General features: G+C 37.7%; 1 long non-coding RNA gene across 1 annotated transcript in view; it reads right to left on the bottom strand.

Moving 5' to 3' along the window:
• Window positions 1-3,909: 3,909 nt before the first annotated feature.
• Window positions 3,910-20,000, bottom strand: part of LOC128248124 (uncharacterized) — a 133,493-nt gene continuing 117,402 nt past the window's right edge. Inside the window, exon 4 of the long non-coding RNA XR_016242337.1 lies at window positions 3,910-4,382. This is a non-coding gene — a long non-coding RNA (uncharacterized LOC128248124). The remainder of the gene's footprint in view (window positions 4,383-20,000) is intronic.

Genomic DNA, 20,000 nt, shown 5'->3' with positions numbered 1-20,000 from the left:
GTATTCACATTGACATTACACATCCAATGGAGCATACTGGCTTCATTCCTTGCGAGCTTACGTATGTCCTCAGCAGTTACAGCCCATGTTTCACTGCCATGTAGCATGGCTGTTCGTACGCATGCGTCATACAGTCTGCCTTTTACTCTGAGTGAGAGTCCCTTTGTCGCCAGCAGGGGTAAGAGCTCTCTAAACTTTGCCCAGGCTATTCTTATTCTAGCAGCTACACTTTCAGTGCACCCACCCCCACTACTAACTTGGTCGCCCAGATAGCGGAAGCTATCGACTACCTCTAGTTTTTCACCCTGGAATGAGATAGAAGTTGTTTCCTGTTTGTTTACAGTCTTTATTGCACCTGAACATCTGCCACAAACAAAAACTAACTTGCTAGTTAACCTGCCTTTGATGTTGCTGCACCTCTTATGTGTCCATAGCTTGCACCGGGTACATCTTATAGAGTTACTACCTACTCCTTTTCTACATACTGAGCAGGGCCATCTACCTGAAGGGGTTTGTGTTTTATCTACCTTCCTACTTATTAAGATTTTGGTTTTAGCTAGGTTGACTCTAAGGCCCTTCAATTCTAGACTTTGCTTCCACACCTGAAACTTCTCCTCTAGTTCTGATAGTGACTCCGCAATTAGGGCAAGGTCATCAGCATAGAGGAGCTCCCAAGGGCAACCTGTCTTGAACTCCTCTGTGATTGCCTGGAGGACTATGATAAATAAGAGGGGGCTGAGGACGGAACCTTGGTGGACCCCTACCTCTACCCGGAACTCATTGCTGTACTCCTTTCCAACCCTCACCTTACTGGCAGCATCTCTGTACATGGCTCGCACAGCTCTCACTAACCATTCTTCTATCCCAAGTTTCCTCATTGACCACCAGATAAGGGATCGGGGGACCCTGTCAAAGGCTTTCTCCATGTCAACGAAAGCCAGGTACAGAGGTTTATCCTTAGCTAGGTATTTCTCCTGCAGCTGTCTCACTAGAAATAAGGCATCAGTAGTGCTTTTACTTGGCACGAACCCAAACTGCATCTCATCTAAATTGATTCGCTCCCTAATTAGTTGGGCTATGACACTCTCTGTAACTTTCATAACCTGATCTAACAGCTTGATGCCTCTGTAATTATTTATATCTAAAGCGTCACCTTTACCTTTGTAGCAGTTGACTATGGTGCTGCTACACCAGTCATTGGGTATGACTCCTTCGTGTATCACCTGGTTCATAATACGGGTGACTAGGCTGTAGCCAACACTGCCAGATATTTTGAGCATCTCTGCAGTGATTCCTGATGGGCTGGGGGCTTTCCCGGTCTTCATACTCTTAATTGCTTTATCTACCCTGGTACTATCAACTCGGATAGCTGGTTCCTCTATTGGGTCGACATACGGCAGGCTCTCTTCCTCCCATTCATTTCCTTTATTAAGCAATCTATCGTAGTGGCATCTCCAGACCTCTTTCTTTGCAGCCACATTTAGTGCAAGCGTACCATCATCCATGCGAACACATTTCTCTCCTACAACATCACTATTCTCTCTCCTACACTGTCTTGCAACACGAAATACCTCGAGTCTTTGGTCCTCACGGCGCAGAACATTGGATATATATATGTGTGTGTGTGTGTGTGTGTGTGTGTGTGTGTGTGTGTGTGTGTGTCGGGGGCGTAGGAATACTTCTAGCAGAGAAATGGGTTGATAAGGTAATTCAGGTAGTTAGTGTATGTGACAGAGTACTTAAGATTAGACTAGTGCTTCATCATAGGCTAGCTACTGTCATCTCAGCCTATGTCCCTCAACCGGGGCTACCGGATGGTCTGAAAGACCAATTCTATGACATCCTCTTGCAAACTACCTCGTCGACAAGAGACAGGGACCTTCTCTTTGTGGCTGGTGACTTCAATGGTCATGTCGGACGTCGTGCTGGAGGCTTCCATGGCATACATGGAGGCTATGGCTTCGGATCCCGCAATGAGGAGGGAACCAGACTGCTGGAGTTCTGTGATGCAACCGATCTTATGGTTTGCAATACCAACTTCAGGAAACCTGCCTGTCACCTAGTCACCTACCGATCCGGCAGACACTGCAGAGATGCTCAAAATATCTGGCAGTGTTGGCTACAGCCTAGTCACCCGTATTATGAACCAGGTGATACACGAAGGAGTCATACCCAATGACTGGTGTAGCAGCACCATAGTCAACTGCTACAAAGGTAAAGGTGACGCTTTAGATACAAATAATTACAGAGGCATCAAGCTGTTAGATCAGGTTATGAAAGTTACGGAGAGGGTCATAGCCCAACTAATTAGGGAGCGAATCAATTTAGATGAGATGCAGCTTGGGTTCGTGCCAGGTAAAAGCACCACTGATGCCATATTTCTAGTGAGACAGCTGCAGGAGAAATACCTAGCCAAGGATAAACCTCTGTACCTGGCCTTCATTGACATGGAGAAAGCCTTTGACAGGGTCCTCCAATCCCTTATCTGGTGGTCAATGAGGAAACTTGGGATAGAAGAATGGTTAGGGTTAGGGTTAGTGAGATCGTTGCCAGGGCCCCTGGACTGGCTCTTGTGCGGGTGGCACATAAGATGTACCATCCTGAGCGTGACTGTTGCCAGTACCGCCTGACTGGCCTTGTAGGGTTTTCGAGCGAGATCGTTGCCAGTGCCCCTGGACTGGCTCTTGTGCGGGTGGCACATAAAAGACACCATTTCGAGCGTGGCCGTTTTCGTGCGGGTGACACGTAAAATCACTCACTACACTCTCTGAGTGGTTGGCGTTAGGAAAGGCATCCAGCTGTAGAAACTCTGCCAAATTAGATTGGAGCCTGGTGTAGCCATCCGGTTGCACCAGTCCTCAGTCAAATCGTCCAACCCATGCTAGCATGGAAAGCGGACGTTAAACGATGATGATGATGATGATGATGATATATATATATATATGAACACATATACACATTGCTTTATGTCAAATGAACGAGAATGGAGTTCTCAATACATGTAGTAGAAGATAGTTTTTTTTTTAATTGAAATTGAGACTGAGAGTTTATCTTGCAGCTCAAATTTCTGTTTGAACGTATAAGTGGTATCAAGGTGCTTTGGAGTTAATAATAATAATAATAATAATAATAATAATAATAATAATAATAATAATAATAATAATAATAATAATAATAATAATAATGCCCTGATGCAGTACCAGGCATTGACTTTCATGGCTTCTGATTTTAACTGATTGGAAGTGTTATCATTTACATTGTTTTGTCTTGGTATAAAAGATGGGCTACCACAAATATTTTGCTCAATAACACAGATTTGCATGTCAGTTGGTTGACTATAACCATTTGAGCATGTCCCTTAGTGGCTAATGATATGTGCATCTCTTATCACAAGCAGAAATAGTTGGAGAGTATCATAGCTATGTGTTGAGAGGAATTCTTTGGGGTTTGAATAATTCATTGCTGGAAACATGGGTGCTTCATTCAACATCTTTAAATAACCATTATTCAAGGACCTTTTGAGCAGGATGGGCTACTTGACCTGACGAAAATTCTAACTGGGACCCACCTACAAGATTATGTGCCATTTATCTTGATATAAGATCACCACATCACGCACATATGGTTGTGATGAAAGGTGCCTGGTGTACCCTTATCAGACGGGTAATCATGATGGGTATACTGGGCTTTGTATATTTTACTCGTATTTCTTTGATGGCATACACTGCTCTCTCACTCAATGATGATGATGATGATGATGATGATGATAATAATAATAATAATAATAATAATAATAATAATAATAATAATAATAATAACAATAAAAATGATAATAATAATAATATAATGATAATTATTATTATTATTATTATTATTATTATTATTATTATTATTATTATCATCATCGTCATTATCATTATCATTATTATTATTATTAAGGCAGCGAGCTGGCAGAATCTTTAGCGCACTGGATGAAATGCTTAGTAGTATTTCACCTTGGATTTTGGGGAACTTGGTTTCCATATTGTCCATGTCATGTCTTATAGTCTTTATAGTGTTCACTGAGCATTGAGCCATGATGTTGGCAATTTGATACCAGATGTGAATCATCATGATACAAGTAAGGCTTTTCCAATATTCAAATAGATTCCAGTCCTCCACATTAGCGAACTTTTTCTCAATTACAACTTTAATCTTTATGCTCTCCAACATTGTTGACTGTTCACCACAACATCAAGCTGTTCCTGAAAAAAGGAAGACATAAAAAAAATTGTCATATTTATCCCAAATACCCTTTATTATCAGTAATTCCCATCTCACGAACTAATTGTCACCTAGATAACAGAGTTTATTTTCCTTCATCCAGTGAACCATTTGAAGAACTGAAAATAAAAATAAATGTTTTAAAATAGCAAGATGATTTCATTATTATAATCCTACAAAAATATATCAGCTCAAGGTAACATGTATTATTTTTGTGATTTCAAGCTTCACCAATCAGACAATTTTATGAAGCTTTCAAGCAGTGTAGCGGAACCTCCAGCAAATGGAAAACATTTATTTCCACAGTTGGTTGACTGTTTAGCCATAGAACAACTCTGCTCAAGCAGACCTATGATCAAGTGTTCCAGCCATGATCATCCTACCATTTTCTTTTTATTTTTGTGCAAAAAAAGCAATTTCTTGTATTATTTCCTACATACCAATAAAAAAATAGACTTTTTCCTATCTAGTTGGTAGAAACAAGCAATAAAATAACACAGTATGTGGTTTGAGAATACATGTTAAACTAGGATAGAATTCAAACATAGAAAATGTAATGCATTTAATGTACTACTTCAATCAAGACAAGTTTACATAAATATATTTGTGAAAAAGTACATAATTATTTTTGTATTAACAAAATCATTTAAAGAATGTCTTGTTAAAAGTATTACAGGAAAGTAGTGTTCTAGCATGGCCACAGTCCAATGACTGAAAACAAGTAAAAGAGATACATATTTTTATGCTTTACAAAGTCAATTGGATAATGTGCAATAAAAAGAAATGTAGAGATATAGTTTCTTGTTCTACAAACCCAATGGAATAGTATGCTGGAGGGTCAAATATGAGCAAACAAATAAATGACTTTCAAGATAGGGGCAGATGTAGCTGTGTGGTAAGAAGTTTGTTTCCCAGCTACATGGTTCTGGTTTCAGTCCCACTGCATGGCACTTTGGGAAAGTGTCTTCTACTGTAACCTTGGGCTAACCAAATCATGTGAGTGGATTCAGTTGATGGAAACTGAAAGAAACCTGTTGTATACATGTGTGTGTGTGTGTGTGTGTGTGTGTGTGCGTGTGTGCGTGCGTGCACGCTTGTGTGTTTGTGTTTGTGTGTATGTATATGTGTTCATTCCCCACCACCACTTGACAACCGGTGTTGGTGTGTTTAAGTCCTTGTAACTTAGTGGTTTGGAAAAAGAGACTGATAAAATGAGTACCAGGCTTTACAAAAAATAATAAGTACAGGGTTGATAAATTCAACTAAAATTCTTCAAGGCAGTACTCTAGCATGGTCACAGTTAAATGATTGGAACAAGTAAAGGATAAAAGTTGAAAACTAGAGAAAAATCACTTATACATGTCTTTTTACTGGAAGAAGTTATTCTATAATAGTAACCAGGCCAAGGGCAAAGTTTATTGCTGATAAAAGCTGAGTATGGTGAGTAAAGTAAAATATGACAGCAAAAACGAAAAAGGATGAAGCAGTCATATATTCTCTTAAATAGCCAAAGTGTGACTCACTAAACACTGATTAGCTAAAATACCTGATTGGCTAAAATTTCTGATAAGCTACAATAATACATAATAATAGTAGCGTATTATGTGAATTCATTTGTCACCAAACCATTGAAGATTGCCTCTAATTCTGTGGCATAAACTTCCAGGTTTAAAGTGATCTAAATTATAATTTTTCAGCAAATTTTCAAGTTAATTTATGTTCCAAACACCAGCTTAATAATGCCAAAGTTATTGTATTAAATTCTTTATCTTTAAAATTAAATTAAACAAAAGCAATGCTTTCCAATAGAAATATTAATTTCAAATTTTGGTACAAGGCCAACAATTTCGGGGAGCGGTAAGTTGGCTGCATCAATCCCAGTGATCAACTGGTACTTATCTTATCAACCCTGAAAGAGTGAAAGGCAAAGCCACCCCCAGTGGAATTTAATCACAGAATGTAAAGACCAATGAAATATTGTTAAACATTTTGTCTGGCATGCTAGTAATTCTACCAGCTTGCTGCCCGTATTTTAACAGAAATATATTAACAGAAGAATTGTCTAGTGACAAGCATGACTGATAGCCTACTAATCACTAACTGGTTAAAATAAAACACATGACAAAACAGTGAAACTAAACTGTTGCTTGCATAAGGTTGCTACATGTCTTACTTTTCTAATGATGATATGGTGTTATTTAAAGGAAATCTAACCGCTTTTTGTAGCAGATCAAGTGACTTTGTAGCAGCTCATTTGTTGATTCTCACTTTCATTCTATGTATTATGTATTGATAAATCAGAGTTCATACCAAAGGACAACAGTTCACTTGAATCTGTAAAAAAGACATTTAGCTGCTCAGAATGAACACAAGTGAAGTAACCAGTGACAACATGTGGCAGTCACTAGCTGAGTGAGTTTTTTTTTTCTTCAATGATAGCAATACAACTAAGTCATATGTGCCCTTCTATGCTGTTATACTGTTATTACCTTTGTCCCATGTCTTCCTGGGTCTACCTCTTCCACAGGTTCCCTTCACTGTTAGCAATTGGCACTTCTTTACACAGCTGTCCTCATCCACATGCTTCACATGACCATACCATATATCAATGACACTGAGAATAGAACTTCTAAGACAAGGCTCTTATACAAGAGTGTAATAGATTTTTCTACCTTAATATTATATATACAAATGATTAAACTTCTTTGTAGATAATAACAATCTTATAATAATGAGGCTTCAATTGAGAGCTTAATTAAAATATGCTGACATTAATGAAGCAACTTCAGATAACTTGGTAAAATAGGATCAGGGATGGTCTTAGGATGTTTAATTTTATTGAAAGAGTTAAGAACATCTGAGATGATAATTTTCATTTAATGTATTATCTAAATTTACTGTCGATTACTCTTGCATATTTTTATGATTTTACACCACTCCTGCAAGTAAGTGCACCAGGCAGCCCAAAACAAAACAAAATATCATGGAAAAAATAACACTATGTAGAAAAAAACAGTATACTCCAAAAAATAGCACACATGTGTTCAACTAAATATATCATAGAAACAAGCCGTTCAACAAAATTGTTCCCGACTCCAGAGATAATCACAGAGGTAACTGCATGCCAACTCAGATGGCCTCCATCTTTGCACCCATCCCCTACTCACACCTATAAATCCTTAACACTTCAGAGCTGCTGGTTGGTCTCATCCTTTGACATTTCCCTTGATACAGCTGTCCAGAGGGTCCAAATTATACTTACCCTTTCACCCTGAGCTATGCACTTGATCCAGAACTTGACCACCATATCCAAGATCTCAATGCAGGTGATGGCAATGAACCTTAGGCCCTACAGAAAGAAGTGAGGCAGTTTGACATGGCCCTCATTGTTCACGTTTTCCAGGACTGTCAGAGATGATAGGAACTTGCTGACCCTTATTATAGGCTACCAATGTGCCTTACAGGTCCATCCATCATTTCTCCTGTTCTTCCTTCTATTCCTGAACATAGTTTTCATCAGTAAGAACCAGAGCATGATGGCTTTCTAGAGGTAACTGAGTACTTCAGCAAGCACTTTAACTAGATCACACAGCTGATATGCCAGATATAAACATATCTCATTACATAGGATTTATATCCAACATCACTGTGCACAACACTTCTGGAGTGGACTCTGTTCAACAGTGGTTCTCATCAACCTGTTGGGGTTGTTTTTCCTTAGATCCTAGACCTGCTGAATGAAGAGATCAGGCCTCTGAGAATGGTTCCTTCTCTTGACAGCAGATGACACATCCCCACCAAAGGCAAGAGAAGTAAAGTGTCTTGCTCAAGGATATATTTCATTACCAGGAATTGGACGCACAACCTTCTAATCATGAGCCAAATACCCTTGCCACTAAGCCATACACCTTCTCATACACACATGTGTGTGTGTGTGTGTCTGTAATTCTGCCTACACAACATTTTGAGTTCTTCATTTAGTATATGGTTCGCCATGTCAAAATATACAACTCAAACTAGCTATTGTTTTTGATTTTGTGGAAAATGGCATGGCTCTTGTTCTCCCACCCATGTCAATCCTGATGATACAGACCTTTAATCAAGGGCATTACATGGCCAACTCTTCTTTTATTCAATCATTGTGTTATCTAGGACCACATTATCTAATGTGTCTTTCCTTTTTTTTAAGATGGTAAAGGAAATGAGGGAGATTTGTCCACTATTTCTAGCGACCAAAGCAACCATGCAGGAGACCCATTGTGATATGAATAGCTGTATGTTGATGTTGCTTGGAACAGAGTTTACTTCATATCTGATATATATATATATATATTGCAGCGTTGTTTTCATTCTAGTACATGATCTCAGATCAGGTCACTTGCTATGCAAGTACATCTCTGTAATATATATATATATATATATATATTGTCAGCAGTCCAATCCATGCCAGCATGGAAGATGGACGTTAAAGGATGATGATGATATATATATGTAAGGTATGAATATGAGATTTTGTCTGGCTGCAATACTTCTGTTTTGAATTAGTTTTTAGACTTCTTTCTTGCTTTTTGGGTATGTCATGGAAGGTGGGGAAGAACTGGCTGCTATTTAATGCAAAGACCCACAAGACACTCACTAGTTGGCATCGGCTTGATTTTAAGGCATGTGTCATTAAGAATGAGCCAGAGAGGTATTTCCTGATCAATATTAAGAAGTTATACTGTTTACTTTGTAACGCTTGACTCCATGTTTACACAGAATCAGAAGGTGGGCTAGATGGTGCTCCATTTTTGTTTTTTCTTTCCTCCTCTCCCATATATTTTTCGTGATTCATATTTTGGAAGATACTTGATATTTTCATTCCATTCTCTGTGTCAGTCTCTCCATGCATCATTGCAGGTTAAAGTAACAGAGAGGAATATGTCTCTTATCAGAACACACATGAAAAACATGTTTCGTTTCTATACAGTTAATTTTATATACATACACAAGCACGCGCATACACACACACACACACACACACACAATTTGAAAAACCTCATTAAGCACACTGCTATCTCACTTTCTCTATTCTCTTCTTGTGTATGTATATATATGTGTATACATACATATACATACATATATATGTATATGTATACACACATACACACATATATATATATATATATATATATATATATATATATATATATATATATATACATGTGTGTATGTATGTATGTGTGTGTATAAATCATATATAATATATATATATATATATATATATATATATATATATATATATATATATATATATATATATGGGTACAGGATGTCACCAGCAGTGCAAATAACATGAAATGCGTAAACAATTGATGGAAAACTGAATGAAATATGCAAACAACGAGAGAAAAATGGAAAACAGGACAAGTAAATGCAGAGAAAGGAACCTTCATCAGTTGTCGGCTGTCTATATACTCCTCATTTCAAGCATTCAACAACATATACATACTTACATACATACATATATATATATGAACTTTTGAATTTTTCCACTTTTGTAAACCTCCTTTATCATCATTTTTTTACCTTTACTTTCCTTCACCTACCGTCTCTTCGTACTCTGGATGTTCCTAATCTATCTTCTCTAATCTGCACCTATTACTTTGTAGTCTTCTCCCTCCCTTTCTCTTCTCCTCTCGTTTCTTCTCTCCCTGTCACCCCATTTTCTCCCCATTGTCCCATCTTCCTTTTTGCTTTGTTTTTTTTCTCCCACCTCGCATATATTTTCTTCTCACAACCCCTTTTTCGTTTTTTCTCCTCATGCCTTTATTTTTTCCCCCACACCTGTTAAAAAAATTTTTTTTCCTTTTTTTCACGTCCAATTTTCTCATCACGCTTGTTTTTTTTCCACCACACCTTTTGTAATTCTCCTTCCCACGTCTAATTTTCTTTTCTCTCCCGTTCCATCATGCCTGACTACAAATCTTTCCAACTCACTCTCCACAACCGCCTAAAACTATACCTCCGCACACTTCTCTCTCTATACTTTCAACCTACTATACGACTCTCCTTACTCATATTCAAGAAGACTCGTTACTCTAGTCATATTACGTTTCTCAGTCGCTGCTTACATCACCGCCTCATCCCTAAGGGTTTCCGCCTCCATTTCCACCCCACTCTCCACTCTTCTACCACCATTTTACCCATACTCCGCACCACATCCTACCGCCTTATGCGGGCCACCATTCGCTCCAATCTCTCTAAAATTCACACTATCGACCGCCTTCTTCCTCCAGCCTTTTCCATATTTTTCTCCTCTCTGTCACCCTCCCATGCTCACAATACATTGCGCTTTATCATTCAACTTAATCATCTCTTTCATGCATTTCTTACCGACACTAAGCTCCGCAAACTTCACTCACTCCTCCATTCCTCTACACCCGATGCCACTACCCCAACCCCTCCACCACCCTTCTCCCTCCCTGATGTGCATTCCCCACCCACACCCAACTACCCTGTCTCTCCCACACACACTCCATCCCCTCCCTCCCAGCCCTCCACCATCCCGACCGCCCCTCCTAACCCTATCACATCACCGACTCCTTCACCTGCACTTCTACCAACCTCATCTATTGCCTCTCCTGTTCTCTCTGCCATTCTCGGTACATCGGACAAACGGGGCGCTGCCTGGCCGACCGATTCGCGGAACACCTCCGAGACATCAGCGTTGGTAATGACACCCCGGTGTCACGCCACTTCCGCTCTGCCGGCCAGTCCTTGCAGCAACACCTGTCTGTGTTTGGATTGTCCATGCACAGGGGCCATCCGGACTCCCGTTTGCGCCGTGAACAGGGATTGGTCTTCTCCCTCTGCTCCTTTGCGCCACATGGGCTCAACTCCCCTCCCCTCTTCATCTAACCCCCTCCTCCTGTCTCTCTCCCCCACCCTCCCTCCTACCACCCATCTCTCCCCCTCCCCCACCTCCCCTCCTGCTCCGACTCCTACTTCTTTGTATGTCTCTTCACTCCTACTTCTCTTCCTACTTCTCTTCATTCCTACTTCTCTCCACTCCAACTTCTCTTCCTACTTCTCTTCACCCCTACTCTTTCTCTCCTCTCTCTTACTCTCTTCTCTCGTACTCCCCCCTCTCTCACTCTTACTCTCTTACTCTCTCACCTTTACTCTCTCACTCTCTTCTCTCTTTCCCTCTCTCTCACTCTTACTCTCTCACCCTTACTCTCTCACCCTTACTCTCTCACTCTCTTCTCTCTTTCCCTCTCGCTCACTCTCTTTCTCTTTCTCTCTTTCTCTCCCCCATACCCCTCTTCCCTCTCTCTTCTCTACACGACAATAGGGATGGATTCAGAGGTGGTGATATGGGGATGGATGCCCCACTACCAACAACAACAACCAAGAAACTTTTCAAATTTGACTGTTTTGTTTAAATATGTATGATGGAAAGTATATTTTTGTACCAGCAACCAACAACCCTTGAAGGGTTCAGTACAAAGATTAATTTTTTCAGTATCTCTAAACATGTTACACTGTCATTTCACTGATCAATTGCAATGAATCAAACCTCAGATCTACCCTGCACCAGAAATTTCTGGATCCACTCCTGCACTACGATACTCCATTTCGACTATTCACTGGTTCAGTGAATAGTACTATAGTGAATGGTACTATGCTTGATATATTTGGTGTTCGTCTGGTATGTTGATTTTTTTGTTCATTTTTATGTGTCTTGATTATGCCTGCACAGACGATTAAAAGTGCATTTTGTGCACTAATTATGAAATAATATGATCTGCTGCTGAATCTGTTTTTAAAAGGCTCGCTTCGAGAGTTGCATTCCCTCGAGTTCGGTACAATGTGTTTATTATGGTAGTCTTGACTTTAAGAGTCCTTTTTAGCGTGAGGCATTTATGTATAGTAATGCCCTTAATATAAATAAATATATTTAAAGGGAATAATTAATAAATTTTTCCTTTATGAGATTTTTCATGCTAACTATTTGATAAATTCTTATAAAGATTTTATCCTATTTTTAAATTATATATATATATATATATATATATATATATATATATATATATATATATATATATATATATTTAACGTATATTAATATATATATTATATATATATATAACTTTTATATACACATAAATACTCACACACATATATGTGTGTGCGTATGTTTATGGATGTAGGCAAGAATAGAAGTATGATGGTACTAGCTAGTGGAGTGGAATGTGTGTGTGTGTTTTTGTGTGTGTGTTTTTGTGTGTGTGAGGTAGTCTTTATGATTAGACACTCTTCTTTTCACCAGTCCACTAAGTAACCATTTATAATGCACAGGGACACAGTTTATTTATTCTAAAACCAGGATCCACCTCATCATCATCGTCTGTGTCATTAGTGTTGTCAGTGTCAGTGGCGGTGGCATCATCATCATCATTGTCATCATTGTTGAAATCACCAATTAACAACCATGTTCCAAGCTGGTATGGGTTGAATGTTTTGACAGGATCCAGTGTAAAAGGACTGCATCATGCACCAATGTCTGTTTTGGTATCATTTCTATGGCTGGATACCCTTCCTAACATCATCATAGTACGATTATAAAATTCAATATTAACATACGAACCATATATACAGACATGTACGCACACACACACACACACACACATACACACACTCACGCACATGCATATACATACACATACACACACAAACATACACACCTACACACATACATAATACATACAGATGAAATATGAGACTAAGTTCAAGTTCCACCCAACTCTCTGAAGAAAATGTTTTATTTTTATCTTTAAAGAAACAATAGCCACAACATACTCTGCCCGCCACCAACTCACACGTTTTCTCTAAAAGGAATAAAGTATTAATTTCTAGCTCTATTCCCTTATGGTTGATATTTCAGTTCTTTTTATTTTTTTTTTTGCTTCGTTTTTACTTATTTTATTTTTGCCCCAGATATGAAAAGAAATATGTTCCTCTCATAAAGTTGGTTTCATATAACAAAGGTTTTTTCCCTTTCTGGTTTTTTTTTTTGTTTTTGTTTTTTTCTTGGAAGTGGGATGTATTAAGACAAGCAAGGAAACTAAATTTCATAATTTACACTATTTAGATATTATCAACTTATTCTGGTAAAATATTTTAGGATTGGGTGGACATCTCTATGAAAATAATATGTGAGTTAAATTCCCAGTGGTTTTGAATTAGAGCAGAATAATTTAAAAGTCAATGAGAGGAATATTGGTCTGAAGGAAAGAAATTCTAGGAGTTACTGCAATAGATATTTCGTTTACAGCTATATGTTCTGGGTGTTGAAGTAAATTCTTCTATTCTTTTACTGATTTCAGTCATTGGACTACAGGTCATCCTGGGGTTGTGCCTTCAAGGGATTAAGTCACTAACATTAACCCCAGTATCTATTTTTAAGTTTGATGCTTGTATTTTATGAATCTCTCTCTGTCCTTTTTGAATCTCTAACCCTAGGATGCAAGCAAAAAAGCATAAACAAAGGTGCAGACACACACACACACACACACACACACACACACACACACACGTGCACATTCACACACTTACACATATCATGCAAGCATGCAACATATATACATTATACAAGCACACAACATACACACATACACACATATATACATGTATACATACATACAATAAAAACAGTAATTAGATGAAAATACAACAGACCTGATATTGTTCTGTGGGTGAGGGAACAAAAGTTATGCACTGTTGTAAAGGTCATTTACCCAACAGATGTAAATGTACCATCAAAAGTCCAGGAAAAAGACAACATTTATAGTGAATTAATGTGGAACTTTACCCTCTCCTGACTATAAATTTTCATTTGTACCTATCATCATAGGTGCATTAAGCTACAGACCTACATATTTACACAAAAACCTAGAAATACCAGTTATTTTGAAGAGCAAAAGAAACCTGTTGTGGATTCTCCAAATTCAATCTATAAGCAACACAATGAAGATTTGTAAAACATTCCAAAGGTTCTCCACCTGAGATCTTTATATAAACAGATGCCCACACTTGGTTGAGTGCATCGATAGTCCAAACAACACACCAACTCAATGACAGATTTACAAACATCAGGAACTTTCTAAACTCAAAAAGTCATGTCACTTTGTTAGTGACCAGCTTGAACTCTTTTAAAAACTTAAATAAAACTAAAAAAACACATTTATTTCTTCGTTTATTCCATGCTTGCTTCAGTTAAGCAAAAATGTTATTGAGGCATTGTTTTACAGTCAATCGCTCTTCTTGTCATTACTCCACACCTGTTTTTCAAGTAGGGAGTTATACATATTATGGGCTTCTGTACAGTTTCTGTTTAGAAGTTTTCACTTACAAAGCATTGGTTACCCAAGGCTACAATGGAAGCCACTTGCTCAAGGTATCATACATTGAGACTGAACCCAAAGCCATGTTGTCATGAAGCAAACTTCTTAACCACACTGCTATGCCTGCATCTATTAATCCTTTTGATACCAACCCACCTGAAACTGCATCTGGCTCTGTAGTACAAATGTCTTGCTTCCAAAAGTTCTGAATTAAAATCTTCCACCAAACCTTAGTCACAATTTATGTTCCTAACACTAGCTTAATGATAATTAAGTTGTTTTACTAAATTCTTTATTATATTTAAAATTAATTGAAAGAAACATAGAGCATCTCAACAGAAATATTATAACAAAAGAATTAATGTTGGAAATTTTCTTTTATTTTGAACTATGAATTGTGGATTGAAGATGAAAAGAAAGAATTTTGACTTTGTGCTTAAGTTTTGATCCTGTATTTATTCATGCAAGTAGGACATCTTCCTTTATCCTCAAGCTCATGGGGGAGTCTCTTCATGGTTTCTCAACCTACTAGAAATATCATCAGATCAAAGAATGCTATGGTCATGACTGAAACACAGTATGTCAAAGGTTGACTCAGAGTAGCCCTGGTGGTTAACAACAACAATAATGCCAGCTGGTCTTATGTCACCTCCATAATAGTACTCCTAACTCACCTGGCTCTCTTTTCTCATCACCTTTGTTGTGTCCACCCATCCACACACCTACTTTGATTTCACATTAATAACTACTACACACAGTCCTTCTTTCCGAAATGTCTCCTTCTTGGGATTTCTCCCTGCTTCTGTCTTTCCTGCATTCTGTCAAGTTAACAGCAGTTTGAGTGGAATGCTAAACAGCATCAATCTCAACAGATCTCAGAAGGTTTGTGGAAGTCAGAAGTACTGCTCCTTCTGCCAGACCTAGCAACTAAAAAAAAAAAAAAAATAACATTCTTTATGTTTGACTGTCTCTGTCATCTCCACTATTTATTTAAATCTGATAAATGCATATTACTGTACATATGGTGTCTGCTAGAGGACAACACATGTACAGTAATATTCGTTATCATTCACAGTAGGCAGTTAATACAAGGGAGACAATCATTTCTTCATATTATTTGGTGGGATTAGAAGTTTGAATTTGAAATTAAGAAATAAGAAAAAAGGTAAGTAGAATACATGTATTCATTCTTTCTTTGTTGTTGTTGTTTACTGATTACAAAGTACTTAAAATTTCTATATAGTGTTAATCAAGTATTGCATTATTTCGTCCTTTTTAGAAATCATCAACAAGACATAAACAGAGACATATTAATTTTATGAAGCAAAAGGAACGGTCATATATCTTCTGCTAGTTTGTTTTGAACTTTTGTCAAGTACCAATACCTCTGATACAACTTTACGCTCTAATTACTCTGTAAATAGATTACACATGAAAATAAATAAATATAGAAGGAAAGCAATAAAAAAGGCAAACAAAAAAAAAACAACTAGTTTCTTTGTTTCTTTTGCTTCAGCTTGTCAAAATGTCATTTTTATATACTATGGTAGGTTTACTTTAACTTTTCTCTTTAATCTATTTTCCTTTTGTGAAATTTAGTCACAAACTATAAATATTATTATTCATTTCATATTGAAATTGTCATTTCATACTCCTAATATACCTTTGATTGGCAAGTGTTTTGACCAAAGGATATATAGCTGAAACTAAAGCATTGTATTACAGTATAGTCTTAGTACCCATTAAAAACCATATTTTTTCTATTGTTGACAATATCTAGTAATCATAATAGCCCACATACTTATTTAACAATCAGCTTTCAGGTCTCTCTTTGATGTGCTATAGATGTCCATAACATGAAAATTATATCTTATCTTCTCAGATTTCTCTTTATGGTGTCCTTATAATGTAGGTGAGATCAACAACACTTTCTTCCTCTTTCAGGTAGTTGTGAGTACAGGATATGCCATCAACTCTGGTTCTGTATTAGTATGTGATATTGAGCTTGACTGGAACAGTACTTCTATCTTTTTGATGTTATATCTTGATACAAAATGTTTTTGAGCCAGTGAATAATGCAAGCAGTTGTCTGTATGTTCTGTGGTGCATGAGCAACTAATGTACTGCTGTTGCCGTGGAATAGTTCTCTTTCAAGAATCTGGGTGATTCTCATTTTTGTCATGAAATGGGCTGAGGAGGGCTGAAATTTGGTAGGACTGTATATAAACTCTGTTTTCAAGATCATGGAAGAACTTTACTAGTAATGCTGCAAGAAAGATAGAGACCAGTGTAGGTGCTAATATACATTCTTGTTTAACACCATTTGTTAAATCAAGTACCGGGTGTGTCTCTTGCATTTTTCACCCTCGCCATCATTCCAGTTTATATGGAATGTGAATTTCTCAGGACCACCTGTTTCATCAACAGCTACCATAGTCTGAACTTATCCATGATATCAAATACTCTTGTATTAAAGTCGATGCACATAAACTGGCACTCCATCAGTTTTGATGACAAGGTATTCTAGTTGATCCGATCAACAGAACAGCCTGTTCCTGAAATTAATGTGCAAGTAGCTGAGCACTTCATTGACACATGTAACTTTAACTTAATTCTCAAGGAGATTCAATATGACACAGAGTGTGATAAGGCTGGCCTTTTGAAATACAAGTACTGCTCACTTTTGCCAGCTAAGTGAACTGGAGCAACATGAAATAAACTGTCTTGCACAAGGACACAATGCTTTGCTGGGAATCAAACTCACCACCTTACAATCATGAACTGAATACATCAACTACTAAGCCATGTGCCTTCACAATGTATAGAGCATAGAGGGGGTAGTACTATTCTACGCATTTCTCCTGGAGGTATTACAAGCAGAAGATCAAATCTACTGTGCTTCAGTTTAGTTAGAAACTCCACTGTATTTCTCGTATTATATCATATTTTGAAAGGCGGCAAGCTAGCAGAAATGTCAACATGCCAGGCAAAATGCTTAGCAATATTTCGTCTGTCTTTAAATTCTGAGTTCAAATTCCACCAGCCAAGGTCAACTTTGCCTTTCATCCTTTTGGGGTCGATAAATTAAGTACCAGTTATGTACTGGGGTTAATCTAATCGACTGCCCCCTCCCCCAAAATTTCAGGTCTTGAGTTATGTGAGTATCAAGAGTAGCAGTGCATGGCTTAGTGGTTTTGATGTTGTACCCATGGTCATAAGATTATGGATTTGATACATGGACTGGATGATGCATTACATTCTTGAGCAAGACACTTCATTTCACATTGCTCCAGTCCACTCAGCTGGTGAAAATGAGTAATTCTGTGATGTACTAGCATCTTGTCTTGGTGGGTAATATATATACCACAGAACCCTGGAAGCCAGCCAGATAAAATGCCAGTCATGTTTATAGATGTGAATTCGAGTCTCATGAACAGCTTTCGACTTTCTACTCAAAAGGTATTCTAATCCAATAGGTAGATAATAAGGTAGGTAAGTAGGAAGTCAGGTAGATAGGTAGGTAAGTAGGTAGGTAGGTAGGTAGCTGAGTAGATATGTAGGTAAGTAGGTAGGTAGGTAGCTGAGTAGATATGTAGGTAGGTAGGTAGGTAGCTGAGTAGATATGTAGGTAGACAGATAGGTAGGCATGTAGGTGGGTAAGTAGGTTGGTAGGTAGGTAGATGTTGGTCGGTGGGTAGGGGGTAGGTAGATGGGTGGGTAGGTATACATATATATCATATATATTTATATACATAATAGAAGAATATATAAAGGTATGGCTGTGTGGTAAGAAGTTTGCTACCTAACCACATGGTTCCAGGTTCAGTTCCACCATGTATGGCACCTTGGGCAAATATCTTCTACTATAGCCTTAGGCAAACCAAAGCCTTGTGAGTGGATTTAGTAGACTAAAACTGACAGAAGCCTGTTGTATGTATATATATATTTTACTAGAACAAATATAGTTATACATGTATGTATATATATTTATAAATGGTGTGTGTGCGTGTGAGTGTGTATATGTGTATATATATATGTATGCAGGTATACACACACACACACACACACACATATATACCTGTGTTTGTGTGTGTGTGTGTGTGTGTGGGTGTATGAATGTATGTACATGCATGCACTCATCCATATATGCATACCAATACATTCACAGACAAGCACACACACACATATAGGCATGCATTCACACATGAACTGTTGAAAATGATCTGGGGAAAATTTGAGTGCTATTTTTAGCATGCTGAATGAATATCCCAATTGGTTTGAGAGCTTCCGAATTGATATCCTGTTGTGAAAAAGGGTACAATAACTCAGTGTGTGTGTGTGTGTGTGTGTGCGTGCGTGCGTGCGTGCGTGCGTGCGTGTGTGCGTGCGTGCGTGCATGCGTGTGTGTGTTAAATTGGCCAGATCTGACTTCTGCTATCTACCCTATAATTTCATTCTAAAAATATCCAATCAAATCACTGAAATCTCAAAGCTACAAGATAACACATTATTAATTGAAAACAATGTGAATAAATAAGCATTATATTTGACAGTGTAATCTGGATGCCAAAGGATTAAATAATGGATTCAAATTCTGGCACAAGGCTAGTAATTTCTGTTGTATTTTGGGATGGTCATTTTTTTTCCTTGCCAAATAAACACACGTACTGTATATTCGTTCTTTACATGTTTATTACTCTTCTTATTGTCTGGAAATCTTTCATCACACACCGGTGACCTCTTCAGTGACTTTCCATCTCACTAGTAATTTCAAAGGAGAGTTTAAGATGATTATGTCACCCCCAGTGTTCAACTGGTACTTGTTTTATTGACCCTGAAAGGATGAAAGGCAAAGTTGACTTCAGAGGAATTTGAACTCAGAACCTAAAGGCAGACAAAATGCTGACAAGCCCACAAACATTAAATAATACCAGCTGAGTTATAGTATATCATAGTATCCACTTTTACACAAAGAAGTAAAAAAACAAATACAAGTCCTGAAACCAATGAGGGAATCTCAAGAAGTGGTTGCTCACATGCTAAAAATAGCACCCGAATTTCCTTAAGAAAATGAAAAGAAATATGGGATGGTCACATTGAAAACAACACTTTTGATCATTGTTCTGCTTGCTCGCTGGTGACCTTGGGTAATGGGAGTCTAAATGACAACAACACCATATAAAAAGCCTTTTATCAATAACCTGTTATATACAAGCCTTCACTATCATTAATTCTGTGAGTGTGTATGTATGTACCTTTGAATGTATTTATGTGTGTATATATCTATGTGCATATGTGTTGTATGTGTGTGATGCTATATATAGATTTTTTTTTAGCAAAATAAAGCTG

The sequence above is a fragment of the Octopus bimaculoides genome, chromosome 6 (assembly GCF_046866305.1).
Source record: "Octopus bimaculoides isolate indiv1 chromosome 6, ASM4686630v1, whole genome shotgun sequence".
NCBI classification, from domain to species: Eukaryota; Metazoa; Mollusca; class Cephalopoda; order Octopoda; family Octopodidae; genus Octopus; species Octopus bimaculoides.
This window is presented reverse-complemented; position numbering and strand designations above follow the sequence as displayed.